Source organism: Ceratotherium simum, chromosome 17, assembly GCF_057802395.1.
Source record: "Ceratotherium simum simum isolate JZ-2026a chromosome 17, ASM5780239v1, whole genome shotgun sequence".
NCBI lineage: Eukaryota > Metazoa > Chordata > Mammalia > Perissodactyla > Rhinocerotidae > Ceratotherium > Ceratotherium simum.
Genome location: NC_141916.1, coordinates 42220845 through 42244905, shown reverse-complemented (window position 1 = coordinate 42244905; position 24061 = coordinate 42220845).

Below are 24061 nucleotides of genomic sequence, written 5' to 3'. Positions count from 1 at the left end.
ATTTTCAACAAAGATAAAAATTATTAATAACCAAGTTAATGCTGTTATTCTCTTAGAAGACAAGATTGGAAAGTCAATTTGTGTGAAGGTCTTTACAAAGACTTTACAAAGGAAAAAAAAAGTAATTGTTTGCAATGCCTTACCATTTTCACTATACTGTCTCTATTAGGTTTTTTTTTTACCAAACTGCACACTCAACCAGTACATCTATTTGTGTTATTTTATTTTTCCAGCCTGTCACTGGAGTAACCCTATTAAATGAACCGACTGTTTAATTGCTTATTGTGGGATCTAGTAGTCACAGGTACAGGAAGATAATCTGGGTAAACAGATGAAAAAAAACATCATTTTATTTTCTTTTTATATAACCTACAATTTATCCTTCTACAATATACCCTAGAATATAGTTTTGCATGTAATTCAGAAAAAGAATATTAGAAACAAGCTCCAGCCTGTCAAATAAAATTCTATGTAACTAAGCTTGTCTGGCACTATTCTATTAAAATGTTCTACACTTCAAGATGTCCTCATTCCTGAAGGGCAAATGAACCCAGCAGGTGACTGAGTGATTATGACTTTTGATTCAGGGCTCATTTTTAAAAACACGAACTGTTTAATGCTTGCTGATTGCCATCACTCACATTCCCTTGTTTTCAATACACTCTTCCTCTTATTCACTAACTGAATCCTGCTCTGTATCCGGAGAGCCCACTTAAAGAGAAACTGCAGCTAAGCCTCAATCCCCTGCATGTCAAGAAGACTTACTATAATATTAATTTTCAAAGACATATTTAGAATCCCCTATTTTCCTATTCCAGATGTAAATTTTAAGAAATGGTTTGAAGATAAGGATTCCTAATAACAGAGTGAAATGAAAGGGAGTTGCTGTCAACAAGAGACTCTACTTCATCTAAAATATGCCCCATATGGGTGTCCTGAGAAAATGCTAGAGCAATAGAAGCAATTACTCTCCTATTCTGAAAAGTTATAAAAACAAAGCCAAACAAAATAACAGCAAAACAGGTCACAAATTAATCAAGTCTCCCAGCATAGCCTTCTTTATTAATACTTCTGGGACATTCCTGAAATTCTGAATATAGTGTCTTTTGATTATAATAAGAAATCCTGGATTTTATTAGTTTATAACAAAAATGCAAAAGAGAGGGAAGTCAAGATGGCGGCGTAGGCAGACTCTGAACTCACCTCCTCCCGCGGACACAGCCAATTTACAACTACTCGTGGAAAAATTACCCCTGAGACAGAACTGGAAACTGGATAAGAGGAACCCCTGCAACAAACGACAATCCTAACTGAGGTGGAAGAGGCAGAAACTCCGTTCTGGAGAGGAAAAACGCCGCCTTCACAAGCCGCCAGCTTCACGGCCGTGGGGAGCAGCTCACAGGTCCGCAGCCTCCCTGGAGGAGCGGGGACGGGAGGCGGGAGAACCCCCACTGGGGGCATTTTGTGGACCCAGCACAATCGAGATGAGTGGCAGAATATCTGACTTTGCCTGCTACTAAAACACTGGGGAGAACCCCCAGAAAAGCTGGTTCACAAAGAAATTAAAACCGGCTCTCAAAGGGCCCACGCGCAAACTCAGCTGTTTCAGAAAGCAACCTAAAATCAACAGAAAGAAAGGTGCACAGTGCTTTGGTGAAAAGAGACTCACCTGATAGGCCCTGAGTGCATCAGGGTGAGAGGTGAGACCCCTCCAGGGACTGGGACATTGGCAGCGGCCATTGTTGTGGCCTGGTGTGGGCGTGCTGACAGATGCCATTGGAGTTCTCCCTGGGGCCTGCTGGCCTGGGGTCTGCCCCACCTGCTAGAGCACCGATATAATCCAGCTCAGCCAGGGCAGGCAGCCCACCCTAGAGACTGGCCCCACCCAACAACAAGCCCTCAGGCAACTTGTGGGCCTGCATAGATTGGTGACTGGATTCTCTGCAGCCTGGCAACTGAGCCCACTTCAGTGTGGCAGGGTGTGCACAAGGAGCTGGTGGAGATTGTGGGGCGGTGGTGGAGTGTGTGGGGCTCCCGCCGTGGAAAGACTGCGTCCGCATCGAGAGGTCGGGGCGCGCACACGGGGCAGGACTGTGTTGACTGTGTGTGTAGACCTGTGGGCGGCAGGGCTTGTCAGCTGCAGAAGACTTGTGCTTCTCAAAGACCCACATAGGGGGTTTGCCCCACCTTCCAAAGCCTGAAACAATTTGGGCAATCCTCAGAGAGCTGACAAGAGACCAAAAGGCTGGAGGCTTATAGCAATTGTAAGGCCCTGAGCCTAACAACCTGCCACGCTGGGGGCCTACTCACTTAAAAGAAATACTGCAACACAAATGTGGTATTAGAACTTGCAGCCAACTGTGCTGGGGCTCCCCACAACTGATAAAGAGACTGAAGGGCCCACAACAACTACAAGCAGCTGAGCATTACAACAGCTGGCCAGGAGCATAACTTGGCCTCCCTGGGTGCCTACAGGGAGAGCAAACAGGCCACAACAGAAGGACACACGTAGCCCACTTAGGGGTCACCCCTGGAACATTGAGAACTGAGGGAAGCACATGGCAGGCCTCCTAAGCCATCACTTACATGAGGTCACCTATCCAACAGCAGCTGACCTACCTAATACGTAGATACAAGCACAGGGTAAGAGGCAAAATGAGGAGGCAAAAGAATACATTCCAAGTAAGGGAACAGGACAAAACCCCGGGAAAGGAACTAAGTGAAACAGAAATGAGCAACCTACCCAACAGAGAGTTCAAACAAAGAGTGTTAAGGATGCTCACTGATCTGGGGAGAAGAATAGATGAACTCAGTGACAATGTCAACAAAGAAACGGAAGATATAAAAAAGAACCAATCAGAAACGAAGAATACAATACTGGAAATGAAAAATTCACTAGAGGGACTCAAAAGCAGAGTAGAGGCTACAGAAGAACAGATCTGTGAGCTGGACGAAAGACTAGAAGAAATTACCCAAGCTGAACAGGTAAAAGAGAAAAGAATTAAAAAGAGTGAGGACAGTCTAAAGGACCTCTGGGACAACATCAAGTGCACTAACATCCGTGTTATAGGTGTCTCAGAAGGAGAAGAGGGAGACAAAGGGGCAGAGAATCTATTTCAAGGAATAATAGATGAAAACTTCCCTAACCTAAGGAAGGAAACAGACATCCAGGTACAGGAAGCACAGAAAGCCCCAAACAAGATAAATCCAAAGAGGCCCACACCAAGACACATCATAATCAAAATGTCCAGAATTAAAGATAAAGAGAGAATCCTAAAAGCTGCAAGAGAAAGTCAAGTTACATACAAAGGAAACCCCATAAGGCTATCAGCTGACTTCTCAGCAGAAACCTTACAGGCTAGAAGAGAGTGGCATGATATATTTAAAGTGCTAAAAGGAAAAAACTCACAGCCAAGAATACTCTACCCAGCAAGGTTATCATTCAAAATGAAAGGAGAGATCAAAAATTTCCCAGACAAGCAAAAATTAAAGGAGTTTGTCACCAAGAAACCAGTGCTACAAGTAATGTTAAAGGGACTGATTTAAGGGGAAAAGAGAAGACTACAAATAGGAAAAATTATCTATTTCCATGATAGGAGGGTAATGGATGCAAATGCACAAAAAAGAGGTTAGATATGATATCAAAAGGCTAAAATGAGGGAGGAGGGGAGTTAAAGAGTAGAGCTTTCAGACAGAGGTCAAACTAAAGAGACCACCAATTCTGTATAGAAGAAGAAAGGAACAGAGAAGGACTACTAAAACACTGAGGAAAAAAAGTTAAAAATGGCAGTAAGTACTTACTTATCAATAGCTACTTTAAACGTCAATGGACTAAATGCTCCAATTAAAAGGTATACGATGGAGTGACGTCAGCATCATGGCGGAGTGAGCTTTCCCGTGAACTCTTCCCCCACAAGATACAACAAAAGCAACAGCCACAGACCAACAACGGAATCCCAGACAGTGAAAACCTAGAGCGGAGGGATCCACACTGCCGCACATCTGAGAGCAGAACGTGCTGGGCCCCCGGAGGAAGTGGGGAGAGGTAAGGAGAACTCCGCTCCCTCCCCATCAGATCAGTGATCCCGGTCCGCGTGGCTCCCAGAGAGGGGGGAGGGGCGGCCCTCGGCAGGGAAACCGTGGCTCTTCGGACTCTCTCAGCCAGTGGGAAACTCCCGCACAGAGGACTCAGAGGAGCCACAGGGCTACCATCAACATCTGAGCACCCCAGAGAGCGGATAAAGAGGGGCAAATGAGAAGCCTCCCACGTCAGGGACCCAGAGGGCAAAAGAGAGAGCTCCCCCCTCCCCACAACCCGGAGTCTGCAGCTCGACCAGACCAGACCTAGCGATCCGAGGCAGACCTGATCCAACTGGACTGGACCGGTGGATCGCAGAGGGAAAAAAAAAAAAAAAAACTGCGGATCGCAGCAGAAAAACCGGGGCAGAGCGCAGGGGGCTTAGACTACACAGCCCTTTACCACCAAACAGTGGCGGCAGGTGGAAATTGCAACCAGAGACTTCCAAGATGAGGAAAAACAAAACCAACACAGGAACCACAATGCAAAAATAAATGAAATCACCAGACCAGAAACAAAATGACAAGCACCCAGAAATCAACCCCGAAGACACAGAAATCCATAAACTAAATGACAGAGATTTCAAAATAGCTATCATAAAAACACTCAACGAAATACGAGACAACACAGACAAACAATTCAATGAGATTAGGAGTTTCTTCACAAAAGAGATTGAAATCATAAAGAAAAACCAATCAGTGCTGATGGAGATGAAGAACACAATGGAGGAGATAAAGGAGAATCTGGAATCTTTAAAGAACAGAGCTGACAATATGGAGGAAAGAATTAGTACTTTAGAGGATAGGAATACAGATATACTCCAGATGGAAGAAGAGAGAGAACTAAGACTAAAAAGAAATGAAGAAAGACTCCGAGAAATATCTGACTCTATTAGAAAATGTAACATAAGAATTATAGGTATTCCTGAGGGAGAGGAGAGGGAAAGAGGAACAGAGAGCCTATTCAAGGAAATAATAGCTGAAAATTTCCCAAATCTGGGGAAGGAGCAGGAAATACCAGTAAGCAAAGCCAACAGGACACCTATATATATTAACAGACAAAGGCCTTCACCACGACACCTAGTGGTAAGGCTAGCCAGGGTCAACGACAAAGAAACAATATTAAGGGCAGCTAGACAAAAACAAAAATAACGTACAAAGGAACTCCCATCAGGCTCTCAGCGGATTTCTCAACAGAAACTTTTCAGGCTAGAAGAGACTGGAATGATATATTCAAAATACTGAAAGACAAAAACTTTCAGCCAAGAATACTCTATCCAGCAAAAATATCCTTCAAATATGATGGAGAAATAGTAACTCTCCCAGATAAACAAAAGCTAAGGGAGTTCATGGCCACGAGACCCCCACTACAAGAAATACTCAAGAAGGCCCTCAGGCCTGAAAAAAAGAAGAGAAAGGGAACACAAAGCTTGGAGGAAGGAGAAAAGTAGGTAGACAAAATCAGAGAAATAGTAGATCTTTACCGGAATAGATTAGCAACCACTTAAATACTAAACTCAAAGATCAAAGGAAGAAATTCACCAAAAATAAATTTAACCTCATCACTGTAAAACACACAGCCACAACACAAGATAGAATAAGGTATAACAAGAGCAACTTAGAAGGGGAAGAGGAAAGTGACTGAATTGACTTAGTATAAGGAAATAGGAGGCTATCAGATAATGGCAAAAAAACACAAGATTTTTTGCCCAAACCTCAAGGTAACCACTAAACAAATAATCAAGGCAAAACCACATATGATAAACAAAGAGAAAACTAGAAGAATCATAAGACAGAACAACCAAACTGAATTGGCAGTCCAAAACAAATGGGACAAGAAACAAAGGAAATGCAAAAGAACCAGAAAATAAGTGACAAAACAGCAACATTAAGCCCTCATATATCAATAATTACCCTAAATGTAAATGGATTGAACTCTCCAATCAAAAGATACAGAGTGGCAGGATGGATTAAAAAGCAAGACCCAACAATATGCTGCCTTCAGGAAACACATCTTCGCACTAAAGACAAGCACAGGCTCAGAGTGAAAGGATGGAAGACAATACTCCAAGCTAACGGCAAACAAAAGAAAGCAGGTGTTGCCATACTCATATCAGACAAAGTAGACTTCAAGATAAAACAGGTTAAGAGAGACAGGGAAGGGAAATATATAATGATAAAAGGGACACTACATCAAGAAGACATATCACTTGTAAATATATATGCACCCAACATAGGAGCACCAATGTACATAAAGCAACTATTAACAAACCTAAAAGGAGAAATCAACAACAACACAATAATAGTAGGGGATCTTAACACCCCACTTACAGCAATGGATAGATCATCCAGACAAAATGTTAATAAAGAAATAGTAGACTTAAATGAAAAACTGGACGAGATGGACCTAGTAGACATATACAGAGCACTCCACCCAAAAACAGCTGACTACACATTCTTCTCAAGCGCGCATGGAACATTCTCTAGGATAGACCATATGTTGGGAAACAAAGCAAGCCTCAATAAATTTAAGAAGATTGAAATCATAACAAGCATCTTTTCAGACAATAATGCTATGAAACTGGAAATGAACCAGGAAAAAAAACTGGGAAAGTGACAAAAATGTGGAGATTAAACAACATGCTACTGAACAACCAATGGATCATTGATGAAATTAAAGGAGAAATCAAAAACTATCTGGAAACAAACGAAAATGATAACATGCCATATCAAACCATATGGGATGCAGCAAAAGCGGTCCTGAGAGGGAAACTCATAGCGATACAAGCCCACCTTAACAAACAAGAAAAAGCCCTAATAGGCAACCTTAAACTACACCTAACAGAACTAGAAAAAGAAGAACAAACAAAGCCCAAAGCCAGCAGAAGGAGAGAAATAATAAAAATCAGAGCAGAAATAAATGATATTGAGACCAAAAACAGTAGAAAGGATTAATGAAACAAAGAGTTGGTTCTTCGAGAAGAAAAACAAAATCGACAAACCCTTAGCCAGGCTTAATAAGAAAAAAGAGAAAAGGCTCAAGTAAATAAAATTAGAAATGAAAGAGGAGAAATTACAATGGATACCATGGAAATACAGAGGATTATAAGAGAATACTATGAGAAATTATATGCCAACAAATTGGACAATCTAGAAGAAATGGATAAATTCTTAGACTTATACAACCTCCCAAAATTGAACCAAGAAGAAATGGAGAATCTGAATAGACCAATAACAGGTAAAGAGATTGAAATAGTAATCAAAAACCTCCCAAAAAATAAAAGTCCAGGACCAGATGGCTTCTCCAGTGAATTTTACCAAACATTCAAAGAAGATTTAATACCCATCCTTCTCAAACTATTCCAAAAAATAGAGGAAGATGGAACACTTCCTAAATCATTCTATGAGGCCAACATCACCCTGATACCAAAACCAGACAAAGACAATACAAAGAAAGAAAATTACAGGCCAATATCGCTGATGAACACTGGTGCAAAAATCCTCAACAAAATATTGGCAAACCGAATACAACAATACATTAAAAAGATCATACACCATGATCAAGTGGGATTTATACCAGAGACGCAGGGATGGTTCAACATCCGCAAATCAATCAACGTGATACATCACATCAACAAAACAAAGAATAAAAACCACATGATCATCTCAATAGACGCAGAGAAGGCATTTGACAAGATACAACATCCATTTATGATAAAAACTCTCAATAAAATGGGAATAGAAGGAAAGTACCTCAACATAATAAAGGCCATATACGACAAACCCACAGCTAACATCATACTCAACGGGGAAAGACTGAAAGCCATTCCTCTGAGAACAGGAACGAGGCAGGGCTGCCCACTCTCACCACTCCTGTTCAACATAGTACTGGAGGTTTTGGCCAGAGCAATTAGGCAAGAAAAAGGAATAAAAGGAATCCAAATAGGTAACGAAGAAGTGAAACTCTCACTATTTGCAGACGACATGATTGTATATATAGAAAACCCTAAAGAATCTGTTGGAAAACTATTAGAAACAATCAACAACTACAGCAAAGTTGCAGGGTACAAAATCAATCTACAAAAATCAGTTGCATTTCTATATGCTAATAATGAACTAACAGAAAGAGAGCTCAAAAAGATAATACCATTTGCAATTGCATCAAAAAGAATAAAATACCTAGGAATAAATCTTACCAAGGAGGTGAAGGACCTATACAACGAGAACTACAAGACATTATTGAAAGAAATCCATGATGACATAAAGAAATGGAAAGATATCCCATGCACGTGGATTGGAAGAATAAACATAGTTAAAATGTCTATATTACCTAAAGCAATCTACAGATTCAATGCAATCCCAATCAGAATCCCAATGACATTCTTCACAGAAATAGAAAAAAGAATACTAAAATTTATATGGGGCAACAAAAGACCGCGAATAGCTAAAGAAATCCTAAAAAAAAGAACAAAGCAGGAGGCATCACAATCCCTGACTTCAAAACATACTACAAAGCAATAGTAATCAAAACAGCATGGTACTGGTACAAAAACAGACACACAGATCAATGGAACAGAATTGAAAGCCCAGAAATAAAACCACACATATACGGACAGCTAATTTTCGACAAAGGTGCTAAGAACATGCAATGGAGAAAGGAAAGTCTCTTCAATAAATGGTGTTGGGAAAACTGGACAGCCACATGCAAAAGAATGAAAGTGGACCATGTGCTATCGCCATTCACAAAAATTAACTCAAAATGGATCAAAGACCTGAAGGTGAGACCTGAAACTATAAAACTCATAGAAGAAAATATAGGCAACACACTATTTGACATTGGTTTTAAAGGAATCTTTTCGGATGACATGCCTACCCAGACTAGGGAAACTAAAGAAAAAATAATCAAGTGGGACTTTATCAGATTAAAGAGCTTTTATAAGATAAATGAAACCAGAATCAAGATGAACAGACAACCAACCAGCTGGGAGAGAATATTTGCAAAACGTACATCTGACAAGGGGTTGATCTCCATAATATATAAAGAACTCACACAACTGAACAACAAAAAAACAAACAACCCGATCAAAAAATGGGCAGAGGAAATGAAGAGACACTTCTCCAAGGAAGATATACAGATGGCCAATAGGCACATGAAAAGATGCTCAACATCACTAATCATCAGGGAAATGCAAATCAAAACAACACTAAGATACCACCTCACGCCTGTTAGAATGGCTATAATCACCAAGACAAAAAACAACAAATGTTGGAGAGGATGTGGAGAAACAGGAACCCTCATACACAGCTGGTGGGAATGCAAATTGGTGCAGCCTCTACAGAAAACAGTATGGAGATTCCTCAAAGAATTAAAAATAGAGATGCCCTATGATCCAGCCATCCCACTACTGGGAATCTATCCAATGCACCTGAAATCAACAATCCAAAGAGGCTTATGCACCCCTATGTTCATTGCAGCATTATTCACCATAGCCAAGAAGTGGAAGCAACCTAAGTGTCCCTTGACTGATGATTGGATTAAGAAAATGTGGTATATATATACAATGGAATACTACTCAGCCATAAAAAAAGACAAAATCGTCCCATTTGCAACAACATGGATGGGCCTGGAGCGTATTATGTTAAGTGAAATAAGCCAGAAAGAGAAAGACAAACACCGTATGATCTCACTCATATGTGGAATATAAACCAACACATGGACAGAGAAAACTGGACTGTGGTTACCAGGGCAGTGGGGGTGGGGGGTGGGCACAAGGGGTGAAGGGAGTCATATATGTGGTGATGGACAAACAAAAATGTACAACCCAAAATTTCACAATGTTAGAAACCATTAAAACATCAATTAAAAAAAAAAAAAAGGTATACGATGGTTGATTGGATAAAAAAACAAGACCCATATATATGCTGCATACAAGAGACACACTTCAGACCTAAAGACACTCACAAACTGAAAGTGAAGGCATGGAAAGAGATACTCCATGCAAATGGCAATGAAAAGAAAGCTGGGGTAGCAGTATTCATATCAGACAAAATAGACTTTATTTTTTTTTTATTTTGTTGTATTTTTTTATTTTATTTATTTAATTTTGCCCCCAAAGCCCCAGTAGATAGTTGTATGTCATAGCTGCACGTCGTTCTAGTTGTTGTATGTGGGACACGGCCTCAGCACGGCCAGAGAAGCAGTGCATCAGTGCGCGCCCAGGATGCGAACCCGGGCCACCAGCAGCAGAGCGCACGCACTTAACCGCTATGCCACGGGGCCAGCTCCAAAATAGACTTTAAAACAAAAACTGTAAAAAGAGACAAAGAAGGGCATTACATAATGATCAAGGGAACAATGCAACAAGATGATATAACACTTGTAAATATCTACGCACCCAATGTAGGTGCACCTAAATATATAAAGCAAGTATTAACAGACATAAAAACAGAAATAGACAGTAACGCAATAATAATAGGGGACTCTAACACTCCACTTACACCAACGGATAGATCATCCAAACAGAGGATCAATAAGGAAACATTGGCCTTAAATGACACACTAGAACAGATGGACCTAGTAGATATATACAGAGCATTCCATCCAAAAACCAAAGAATACACGTTCTTTTCAAATGCACATGGAACATTCTCCAGGATTGATCACATATTAGGCCACAAAACAAGTCTCCTTAAATTTAAGAAGATTGAAATAATACCAAGCATCTTTTCTGACCATAACGGTATGAAACTAGAAATCAACTATAGGAAGAAAATCAGAAAAGCCACAAATATGTGGAGATTAAACAAAATGCTACTGAACAATGACTGGGTCAATGAAGACATCAAAGAAGAAATCCAAAAATACCTGGAGACAAATGAAAATGAAAATACGACATGCCAGAATTTATGGGGTACAGCAAAAGCGGTTCTAAGAGGGAAGTTTATAGCAATACAGGCCTATCTCAACAAACAAGAAAAATCTCAAATAAACAATCTAACAATGCACCTAAAGGAACTGGAAAAAGAAGAACAAGCAAAGCCCAAAATCAGTAGAAGAAGGGAAATAATAAAAATCAGAGCAGAAATAAATGAAATAGAGACCAAAAAACAATACAAAAAATTAATAAAACCAAGAGCTGGTTCTTGGAAAAGATAAACAAAATTGACAAACCTGTAGCTAGACTCACCAAGAAAAAAAGAGAGAAGGCACAAATAAGTAAAATCAGAAATGAAAGAGGAGAAATTACAACAGACACCTCAGAAATACAAAAGATTATAAGAGAATACTATGAAAAGCTATATGCCAACCAATTCGACAATCTGGAAGAAATGGATAAATTCTTAGAATCATACAACCTTCCAAAACTGGATCAAGAAGAAGTAGACAATTTGAATAGACCAATCACCAGTAAGGAGATCAAAACAGTAATCACAAACCTCCCCAAAAATAAAAGTCCAGGACCAGACGGCTTCCCTAGTGAATTCTACCAAATATTCAAAGAAGACTTAATACCTATCCTTCTGAAACTCTTCCAAAAAATTGAGGAGGGGGGCAAGCTCCCTAACTCATTCTACGAAGCCGACATTACCCTGATACCAAAACCAGACAAGGACAACACAAAAAAAGAAAATTATAGGCCAATATCACTGATGAACATCAATGCAAAAATCCTCAACAAAATACTAGCAAATTGCATACAACAATACGTTAAAAAGATTATACACCATGATCAAGTGGGATTTATTCCAGGGATGCAGGGATGGTTCAACATTCGCAAATCAATCAACGTAATACACCACATTAATAAAATGAAGAATAAAAATCACATGATTATCTCAATAGATGCTGAGAAAGCATTTGACAAGATACAGCATCCATTTATGATAAAAACTCTGAATAAAATGGGTATAGAAGGACAGTACCTCAACATAATAAAGACTATATATGAGAAACCCACAGCTAATATCATCCTCAATGGTGAAAAACTGAAAGCTATCCCTCTAAGAACAGGAACCAGACAAGGATGCCCACTGTCACCACTCCTATTTAACATAGTACTGGAAGTCCTAACCAGAACAATCAGGCAAGAGAAAGAAATAAAAGGGAACCAAATTGGAAAGGAAGAAGTGAAACTGTCACTATTTGCAGATGACATGATTTTATATATAGTAAACCCTAAAGAATCCACCAAAAAACTTTTAGAAGTAATAAACGAATATGGTAAAGTTGCAGGATACAAAATCAACATACAAAAATCAGTTGCATTTCTATACACTAACAACGAAGTAGCAGAAAGAGAAATTAAGAATACCATTCCATTTACAATTGCAACAAAAAGAATAAAATACCCAGGAATAAACTTAACCAAAGAGGTGAAAGATCTGTACACCGAAAACTATAAAACATTGCTGAAAGAAATTGAAGAAGACACAAAGAAATGGAAAGATATTCCGTGCTCTTGGATTGGAAGAATTAACATAGTTAAGATGTCCATACTTCCTAAAGCCATCTATAGATTCAATGCAATCCTATCAAAGTTCCAACAACATTTTTCACAGAAATAGAACAAAGAATCCTAAAATTTATGTGGAACAACAAACGACTCCGAATAGCTAAAGGAATCCTGAGAAAAAAGAACAAAGCTGGAGGTATCACACTCCCTGATTTCAAAATAGACTACAAAGCTATAGTAACCAAAACAGCATGGTACAGGCACAAAAACAGACACACAGATCAATGGAATAGTATCGAAAGCCCAGAAATAAACCCACACATCTATGGACAGCTAATCTTGGACAAAGGAGCCAAGAACATACAATGGAGAAAAGAAAGTCTCTTCAACAAATGGTGTTAGGAAAACTGGATAGCCACATGCAAAAAAATGAAAGTAGACCCTTACCTTACACCATACACAAAACTCCAAATGGATTAAAGACTTGAATGTAAGACCTGAAACTATGAAACTTCTAGAAGAAAACATAGGCAGTACGCTCTTCGACCTTGGTCTTAGCAACATATTTTCAAGCACCATGTCTGACCGGGCAAGAGAAACAATAGAAAAAATAAACAAATGGGACTACATCAAACTGAAAAGCTTCTGCACAGCAAAGGAAAGCATCAACAAAACGAAAAGACAACCTAACAGTTGGGAGAAGATATTTGCTAATCATACGTCTGATAAGGGCTTAATCTCCAAAATATATAAAGAACTCATGCATCTCAACAACAAAAAAACTAACAACCCAATTAAAAAAATGGGCAAAAGACCTGAACAGACATTTCTCCAAAGAAGATATACAGATGGCCAACAGACACATGAAAAGATGTTCAAAATCATTAACTATCAGGGAGATGCAAATCAAAACTACAATGAGATATCACCTGATGCCCATCAGAATGGCTATAATTAACAAGACAGGAAACAACATGTGTTGGAGAGGATGTGGAGAGAAGGGAACTCTCATACACTGTTGGTGGGAGTGCAAACTGGTGCAGCTACTATGGAAAACAGTATGGAGATTCCTCAAAAAAATCAAGGATAGAACTACCATATGACCCAGCTATTCCACTGCTGGTATTTATCCAAAGAACTTGAAAACACCAACGCGTAAAGATACATGCACCCCTGTGTTCATTGCAGCGTTATTCACAATAGCCAAGACTTGGAAGCAACCTAAGTGCCCATCAAGGGACAAATGGATAAAGATGTGGTATATATACACAATGGAATACTACTCAGCCATAAGAAACGATGAAATCCAGCCATTTGTGACAACATGGATGGACATTGAGGGTATTATGCAAAGTGAAATAAGTCAGAGGGAGAAGGTCAAATACCATACGATTTCCTTCATTAAGTAGTAGATAATAACAACAATAAACAAACACATAGAGACAGAGATTGGATTGGTGGTTACCAGAGGGGAAGGGGGGAGGGAGGAGGGAGAAAGGGATAATTAGGCACATGTGTGTGGTGAGGGGTTGTAGTTAGTATTTGGGTGGTGAACATGATGTAATCTATGCAGAAATAGAAGAATAATGATGTACACCTGAAATTTATACAATGTTATAAACCAATTTTACTTCAATAAACAAAAAATTTAAAAACAAATAAATAAATAAATACAAAAGATAAAAACTATAATGTGTTACCCCATAAAGTCTTCCACAGTTTTCAAATACCATGCACACACTCTGTCCGTCATCTGACTAAATTGTAACAGTCCTTGGCAACAGCTCTTTGACAAGAGATAGAAGTGCTTATCCCAAATTCTAATCTCTTGGAGGATGTGGCTGTCAGCCCATCTTTAAAAAGATATTTTTACAGTAACTAGAAATCCAGGAGCCTCCAGCAATGCTACAAGGTTGTCTCTTTAGCCACTAATCCCCCAGTGCTTTATTGCTTGTCATTTTGAAGATTATCATTAATCAGAACACTTTGCGCTCAAGCCAACTTGTAACCTATGGGCTTTTTACAAACTTAACAAGCTACATCAATAAAATGCAGCTGTTGCAAAGTGAAATGAGGTTGTTCATCATGATGAGAGTAGAAGTCTAAAACAGGAAGATAAAGATGACGACTATACTCAGTTGAAAATGCTGGCATCATTTTTCTCTTCCTAAACTCAATTTGATATCTATAGCATAAGTATTGGGTGTGCAGGGAATAAACATTCAAGAACCATTATTGAAAAACACAGAGATAGGTGTCAAAAATAGAATAGATATACAGAAGTTACCATGAGGATTATACTGAAAGGTCGAGTTTGTACCTATTTAGTACAAACAGTCCTAATTGGTGCTTTTCTGGTTGCTTATTACAGAAACCAACTATTGTAAGTGATATTGGTTAGATCCCACGGACAACTGTTCATCTCACTTCACACCAATCTGGAAGCTGAACTTAGTACTTTGAAACATGCCAGGCATCCAGACGTATATCCAGCTCTTTAACATACTAGCTACACACAAGAAGATATGTTACTGAAGGTTTTGTGGGGAGATGGAAAAGAAGGTTTATATTCCATACCGTACAGCCAAACTCCCATCATTTCCTGAAATGTTCTCTCTCAATGCAGCAGTCTCTCTCTCCTCTCCAAGTCCTGCTTTTCTAGCATTTCCATTTAAGCTCCAGGACTGAGACCTGAGTCTCTTTTCTTTTTCTTTTTTTTTTTATTGAGGTAACATTGGTTTATAACATTATATAAATTTCAGGTGTACATCATTATATTTTGACTTCTGTATAGACTATATCATGTTCACCACCAAAAGTCTAGTTGCATCCATCACTGAACACATGAACACACTTTACCCCTTGCACCTTCCCCTTAACCCCCTTCCCCTCTGGTAATCACCTATCTATTCTCTATATCTATGTATTTGCTATTGTTGTTATCTTCCACATATGAGTAAAATCATACCATATTTGGCTTTCTCCATCTGACTTATTTTGCTTAGCATAATACTCTCAAGGTCCATCCATGTTGTTGCAAATGGCAAGATTTCATTTCATTTCATGGCAAGATTTCATCTTTTTTATGGCTGAGTAGTATTCCATCGTATATATATACATACCACATCTTCTTTATTAATTCATTCATCAATGGGTACTTAGGTTGTCTCCAAGTCTTGGCTACTGTGAATAATGCTGCAATGAATGAAACCATCAACAAAATGAAAAGACAACCTACCAATTGGGAAAAGATATTTGTAAATCATATATCCAATAAGGGATTAATATCCAAAATATACAAAGAACTCATACAACTCAACAACAAAAAAATAAACAACTCAATTTAAAAACGAGCAGAGGGTCTGAACAGACATTTTCCCAAAGGAGAAATACAGATGGCCAACAGGCACATGAAAAGATGTCCAATATCACTAATTACTGAGTTCCTTTTCTTATGAAGAACAATTGAGGTCTCTAATTCCCAAGCCTCGTGTGCTTCACTCATGTGGTGAGGTACCCACCTCCTTGGAAGGTATGGAAAACTATATATAATAAATATTTTGTCTTGTCACAGTTTTAAGGATATGCAGATGTCTCAAGAGCAGAAACGCTGATCAACCTTAAAAAGGGGCTGGATCCAAAACCAGGAACACCATCAGAATATTAGGAAACTTCAGTCTTGTCTCAGCTTCTCTATGTTCATTTGCTTTATTCTTCTCTCTAGTTTTTCTTCTCTCCTCCTAATTGTTCTTGTTCTATGAAAAGTGAAGTCTTCCAGAGAAAGGGATCTTTGTTATACACACCAGTGGTTTTCAAGTCTAGCTATACATCAGTACAGTTTAATAACACATTCCTGAGCCTCACTCACAAAAGACGTGATTTTAAAGTCTTATAGGGCTTGAACACTTATTTTTTTAAAAGCTACCTAAGTGGCTTATAAGCTTCTGAAGCAACGAGCCCTTCCCCCCAAAAAATATGGCAATGTAAATAAGATAGAAATGTATTTCTTTCTCATTTAACAGTCCTGACATGAGTAACCTAGATAGGCAGAGTAACTGGCCTTCACCTAATCATTAAAGATGCCAATTTCCTTCCGTCTTGCTCATCCATACAACCAGCTTACAACCAAGAAGCATTTTACAAACTTAATGCCTCGGGTCTTGCCCCTGACTGTTTAGTCACAGTGAGGTCACTGACATATTCATTTTCCAGTGCTTGGGAAGGTAAAGAGCAGAGATTCAAGCCAAACAATCTCCTTATCAGCAAGTGGGGCAGAAGTTGCCTGCACCACTTCCTCCCCCAGTCTTGGTGAGGACTTAGTCATTTGACTGAAAAACATAGTCTGTATCTGGACAGCTATGTGCCCAGGAAGATGTGGAGAACATTGGGGGAAACCTAAGCACCTACCATACTCCTCAAGTGCTTCTAATGCACAGACAGGTTTGGGAACCACTATATAGAGAAAAGTGATGGTGGCTTTCCGTCTCTATCCTTCATTTCACATAATACCAGCTGTGATACACAAGAGTATCACAGCACTCAACTTAGAGTCAGAGGCCTCACGTGCAAGTCTTAGTTCTCCATGAATTGTTGTGACCTCAAACAAATCATTTCATAAAAATATTATATGCCAGGTTCAATGCCAAATGATTTATATGCATTATTTCTTTTAACCTTTACAATGTAAGACAATTTTTTATTTTATTTTTTTTTTGCTGACGAAGATTTGCCATGATCTAACATCTGTTGCCAATCTTCCTTTATATTGTATGTGGGTCGCCGTCACAACATGGCTGCCGGCAAGTGGTGTAGGTCTGCACCCAGGAACCAAACCCTGGCCGCCGAACTGGAGCACACTGAACTTAACCACTGGCCACAGAGCTGGCCCCAGCAAATATTTTTTAATCCAATTTTATTAAAAAACTAGGTAAATTTTCCCACTCCACATTGTTATATACTATCAAAGCTAGATTTATACTCAACTTTATCAGACTCCAAAGCACATCATTTTTCCCCTCTGCCATATTTAACCTCACTGAGTCTCTTTTCTCATAAACAAAAATGAGATAAAATATCTACCTCAATGAATTGTTGTGAAGGTTAAATGAGCTAATTTAAAGGTACTATATAGACCTTAAATACCAACATAAATAAAAATCATTATTTTCTTTTTTATACACAGAAGATGAAACTAATTTGCCATGATGGGCTTGTGTTTTGAGATTCTTTCTGGCAGTGGTGATGGATTTTCACTTATTCATTCACAGTTTCTGGTTCTGTTTTCAGTGATCGATAGCACCCATTCACCAGATGACAGTTAGGAGTTAATCTATGGCCATGGAACTGACCAAAGCCAACTGGCCCACATGGGAATTGAATTAATGATCTGGAACTGATAAGCACCAAACTCAGATGAGCTGAAATAACTAGACATCAACTGTCATCATGAAGACGCAGAATAAAAATGGTAAGACTCGGGGAAGAGCAATATCTCTTTGTTCCTCTTGTAAGTTCATTCATTAAAAGCTTGCAAATAAAAACAGCTGTCCTGCTAGCAAATTCTCTGTTATCGTAAAACTTAAAGTGGATTCCAATGCATTTCTCCATTTCATAGTCCAGTCATATTACTACCAAGCCTACCTCTTCTGGTAGGCAGAAAAGTCCAGCCTGCAGATCATAAGTTGCAGAAAAACAGAGAGTAAAACAAGACACCAAAGAAGATTAAAGACATATTCCCCTCCCATCTCATTCCCACCTGATATCTCCCCCAGACAAGCAGAAATATTTGGGGAAAGAGTAAAATAAATACAAATCAAAATACACTCTATTATTGCCCAGTTGGTTTTTATAGCACTTTTAAGTATATAACTATATATATAGGAGTGGATGTTAATTTGTTGTTGCTGTTGTTGCTGTTGAGGAAGATTGGCCCTGAGCTAACATCTGTTGCCAATCTTCCTCTTTTTGCTGAGGAAGATTGTTGCTGAGCTAACATCTGTGCCCACCTTCCTCTATTTTGTATGTGGGACGCTGCCACAACATGGCTTGATGAGTGGTGTCTAGGTCCACACCTGCGATCTGTACCCATGAACCCTGGGCTGCCAAAGTGGAGCACATGAACTTAATCACTATGCCACCAGGCTGGCCTCTAAATATTTTTTTATAAAGTCAGATTATTGCCTTTTACAATCAAGAGTCCCAAAATCTCTGACAATTTCCAAAATAACTAGCACCACTCAAATCTCCTTAGATTCTCCATAACTGCTCCACCATGAGTATCAAGGGATTGGCCTCAGGATTTGCTTGGTTTTCAGCTCTGTATTAAGTCATTTACTAGTTCATAAAAATTTTTTCTCTCCCCTTGTGAAGGAAAACATCCTAACTTATTCAGGAGGGAGTGGTTTGGTTACCAAACTGAAAATCTGACTCTCCATCTCCTACCCCCACCTGAACAGTGTGTTTGGCCAACAAGTCACTCTTACATATATGCCATAGAAGGGGAAATGGAGAGAAAACTAATTTTCCCTCAGTTCAAAGAATCTCTACTGTCTAAAATAAATAAACTTATCCTCCCAAAATGAGTCCACCACAGTTACATATCAAGCATTATTATTTCCCCTGAAAGATCTTTTATTTCAGATGACCTGATAACCAAATTAAGAAAAATTAAAAATTGACTAAAAAAGCAAGTTTTAGTATTGAGAGAATCTAAAATTTCACATTTAACAGAAAGCAAGTTGCCTTTCAGTTTAGCTAGATAAGAGTCCTCTATAGCAGACCGAATATGGAAAATGAAAAGCTTTCTCTTTCCCTTATACCTCAATTTTCATGGATCTTGTCAAAGTGATTTAAACAACAGAATTTTTTGCTGAACCACACATAGTTAGGGATGTAGTCTATGTAGTGTCTATTGTACTAGGTACTTGCCTGCTCATTTCTGAATTCAGTTCTAAATATTGAGATTAAACTGTGAAGCTAGGTGAGTCAAAAATTTGCCAGCTTGTGAAATAAAACATCAAGCAAGAATTACATTCTCTGAAGAAGCAACTGAAACACTTCAGTTAGTTGTGGTCCTTCTTTGTCCTATTCAAGGACAAAGCTGAGAAATTAATGATTAAGTCTCCTTGAAAACATAATGGCCACCAAGGTTTTGGTATTTAGCTAGAAAGGAACAATCAGTGACTCAGAGCTGCCATATGTACAGTAGATCCTAGGAACCTAGAAATGATTTTACATAATAATTACTAAGACTTTAGAAGAATGTTTATAAATTTACAGATGTCTTCAGCTAAAGAACTTTTTTGCTAAGTTAGGGAAAAACCTAAATGATGCAAGTTCTTTAACAAAGATTGAGTTCTTCAACATAATTCTTTTACAAAGAATCATAGAAAGGTTGAGAACTAGGGCTTTTGGTCATTCCTGAAATGTTTAGCAACATACATACAGAAAACAGAAAAATGTGCAAATCTTACATGTAAAACTCAATGAATATTTTCAAAGTAAACACATCTGTACAGCCCTATCCACATCAAGAAGTAAAACATTATCAGCACCCCAGAAGCCTCCTTTTGCTGAATAAATAAATTGTATCTTAGTATTAATTTATTTTTATTTATCTTTCTCATGACTCTGTGTGCTTTTTCTGAGTGCTCAAATCTTCGTTCAGTTCTGAAAATTCTCAACTATTATGTCTCCTAATTCATCTCTCCCTTATTTTCTTTGTTGCATATTAGACACATGTTGGAGCTTTTAGATTTATCTTTCACATCTTTAAATCTCTCCTAAATATTTTCTATCTGTATCTCACTATGCTACATTCTGGATGATTTCCTCAGAGCTATTGTCCAATTCAATAATTCCCTCTCTAACATTGTTTAGTCTACTGTTAATTTATCTATTATGATTTTTATTTCAATAACTATACTTTCTATTTCTGTAATGTTTATTTGGGTGATTTTCAATCTACCTGTTGTTTTCTTCAATGCTGTGTTCTAGTTTTGTGGATTACCTTATTTCTCAAGAGATAACTTTGAACATTTTAGGCATACTTATTTCAGAGTTTTTCTTAGTAGATTTTGTTCTCCTCAGGTATGAATACTCCCATTCGTTTCATCTGCTTACTCTATCTTATTTCATGATTTATAAAGTTTTTTCATATGCAGTGGGAGTTATCATTTACAAAAGTTCCATGTGTCCTAGGTTATAGAGGTTTACCCCATGGGTCAAATTTTCAATTTATTCTGCTAAACTCCTTTAAGGTTCAACAGTTGCTGAACAATTTCTATGAAACTCTCTTAGTTCCATATTTCTGTACTATTTTGGAGATGAATTTTGGCTACCTACCAATGCACACCTTGGGCGAGAATGGGAGGATTTGGCCAGCTTTGCTGTTTTAAAAGTAAAAGACTTCTTCCACCTCCAGCAGCAGGATACACTGAGGTTTCATACAGAGCCCCAGCTATTAATAGGAGAACAGCATCTTCTTGGCATTTTCCTTTGTGCATATATTTCTCTTGAAGACTCTACAAGATACGGTTAGGAAAGACAGGATTTATATATATATTGTGATTCTGAGCCCATGATTAATATCATCTTTCTCAAATACTATTCTCACTGATGAGTAGGACATCCAGATGGAAATATCCAACAAATAGTTGAAAATAAGGCAAGAATGCTCAGAGGACAAGTCAAGAATTAGAGAAAAATATTTATGTGACTTTCCATGATTAACAAAATATTTGAAATTATTTATTCTATTGCCACCCAATAGCATAATTACTGTTTGCTTTGAAAATTGAAAGACAGTGCAAGTTAACAAACAAAGCAAAGTCCTCCTTCAGTTCTTTCTTGCCTTCCAAGTTTCGAAAGTCATTTAATTAACATTTATTAACAGATAATTGCATGTGGAACACTTTGTCACATTCATTAGTGTGACAATCGTTCTTCAATAAAGTCTGAGCATTTGTGTGCAAAAGAGAGAATCAGAGAGTGGGAGAGGTCAATAGCAAAATAACCTATGAGAAGAATCACAAGTTTTTGGAAAAAAGTAATAATATGCTGCACTTCATAGATGAAATTGATATTACTAAACTTCCCTGTTTATTTTGGCTGTTTATTTACCAGTAGTAATAGATTTGCCTTTATCCATTTCCTCTCTTGCCCAGTTCCTGTTGTGAACGATTGCATGCATTTATAAAACAATTGAATAGGGTTTAAGAACAGTGGATAACTACGGAATGATACAAAGTTGATTGGCTCTATCAAGGTTCTGCATCTTGAGGTTGGCCTCATTAGTAACCTAGCCAACTGAGCTAACTATAAGCAGAAACTTTTTTTAAGGACAAAGATCATTATGTTGCAGCAGACGAGGCAGGCTGTCAACAGTACCTTAGCAGACTCCAACAGCTCTCTAGAGAAAGGTAATTCTGTCTGCATTATCCATAGTTCTAAAAACACCAGGGAGTTGGTATCTGAGCCTGCTCCATAAAAAAAAAAAAAAAAAGGTGAAGAATGGAAACACTGGAGGCAGTAAAACAAACAGCACAAGCCACCAATAGTATTTGTTTGGGAACACTTCTGTATTTAATAGCATAGATTTTTATATCAGAATTACTGGTGTCATTCATTATCACGAATATCTTCTTAACAACTTCCAGGGGGAAAAAAAAAGGATTAGAATTTCTTGTACCTGAAACATACATGAGAGTGAAAAGCAAGGTTGAATCAGAAACATGTCTTCCTATAACACAGATCAACTTTTATGCCAAGCTTGACCATTTCAAAGACCTCTAATAAAACAGCCAAAATAAAGTCTGAGTATATGCAGTAGAGTTGAGATATCAAATTCAATTTTTTTTATTTTCCAGTCTCTTGCCAATATTAGCAGGAGTATTTAAAGAATTTTTGGTAAATCGTTAGAATGATAGTCCACTGTTTCCTAAGTTATCTGAGAATTTATTGTGGAACTGTATAATAACTAACTTCCTATACAAGTTCTTTCCTTCTTGTCCTACATGTTCTTTGGCTGAAGAAATAATGGATTAAAGCAATTAAAGAGCGGACAAAACTTAGCAATCGTTGTCATTCTGATAGCTTTCTTTAATGGGGTTCTATAAAACCATAACGAAGAACATTACATGCTGTAATTAGGCCTGCAATGGTTATAAAAACTTTGGCAAGAATGTGGTTGTTACATCCATTACATTTCCTATTCAGGTAACTTCAAATTAAGCAATATAGTGAAATGTGTTAGGACATAATGATTTATTTGCACCAACCCTCAACTTGAAGATAATATTTTACTACTCATCCCACCACTCCCAAATACATTTTTATTCTCTTTCTCTTCTTCCTTTAGATTATCTCCTATAAATTTACTGAGTACAATTTATCATACTCATTCATTCATTCAACTGTTATGTATTTAATACCTACAATGAACCGACCACTCAGTGACAGAAACAAATGATCAGCAAAAACAAAATCAGCCCTTAATCTCAAAGATTACGATTGGAGTGGGAGGCAGGGAAGACAATCAAATAATCACACACAAAAAAGCATAAAATTGATAATTGCTATAAAATGAGAAGGACATGGTAATAGGAGAGCTTATAAGAAGAAGGTTTGATGTAATCAGGAAGGGCTTTCCCAAGAAAGTAACACTTCTGTTGAAATTGGAAGGATGACTAAGAGTTATCCAGGTACAAAAAGGAGGAAAGACAGACTAGGATGTGCAAATGTCTGATACAAACTTCCTAATGACTGGTATTAGAGTTGCAAGAATATATATAAATTGGTCTTATTCCTAAGGCTAGAGCAGATATGCCCCTCTTTCTAACTGGTCCAGGTCAAATCTGTGTGTGTATGTGTGAGGAAGATTGGCCCCGAGCTAACATCTGTTGCCAAGCTTCCTCTTTTTTGCTTGAGGAAGACTGGCCCTGAGCTAATGTCCATGCCAATCCTCCTCTGTTTTGTATGTGGGATGCTGCCACAGCACAGCTTGATGAGCAGTGTGTAGCTCTGTGCCCGGGATCCAAACCTGCGAACCCCAGGCCACCAAAGTGGAGCATGCGAACTGAACCACTATGCCACTGGGCCTGCCCCAGTCAGGGTCAAATTTTTCATAACTGGATTCAAGAGAAATTATTTGTTTTGTCTTTAGATTATTTTATATCTAAATCATCTTTGGCAGAAGAAAGAACAAAGTTGTAAGTCTACTGCAGTTAAATTAAAGGTCTTTTCATCACCCGTGGCACAGATCAGGACTTTTGCACACATTAGCTACAGGGCTTGGTGCACATGAATTTTCTCTTTATTTTTATTCTCTGTGTTATGCTTAGTACCTAGTTATAAATAAAGCATGATGGGCTATTTTGGTATGAAGTGTGATTATACTGTAGTTTGCATTTTATTTCTATGACTTGTGAGAGTTTATTGTAGGAAAGCATTTTAAAATGAAATGTAGGGAAAAGTGATTGTTGAAGTTTAGTATAAAAATAAATGGATTTCTTCCTAGAATATAAATGATAGTT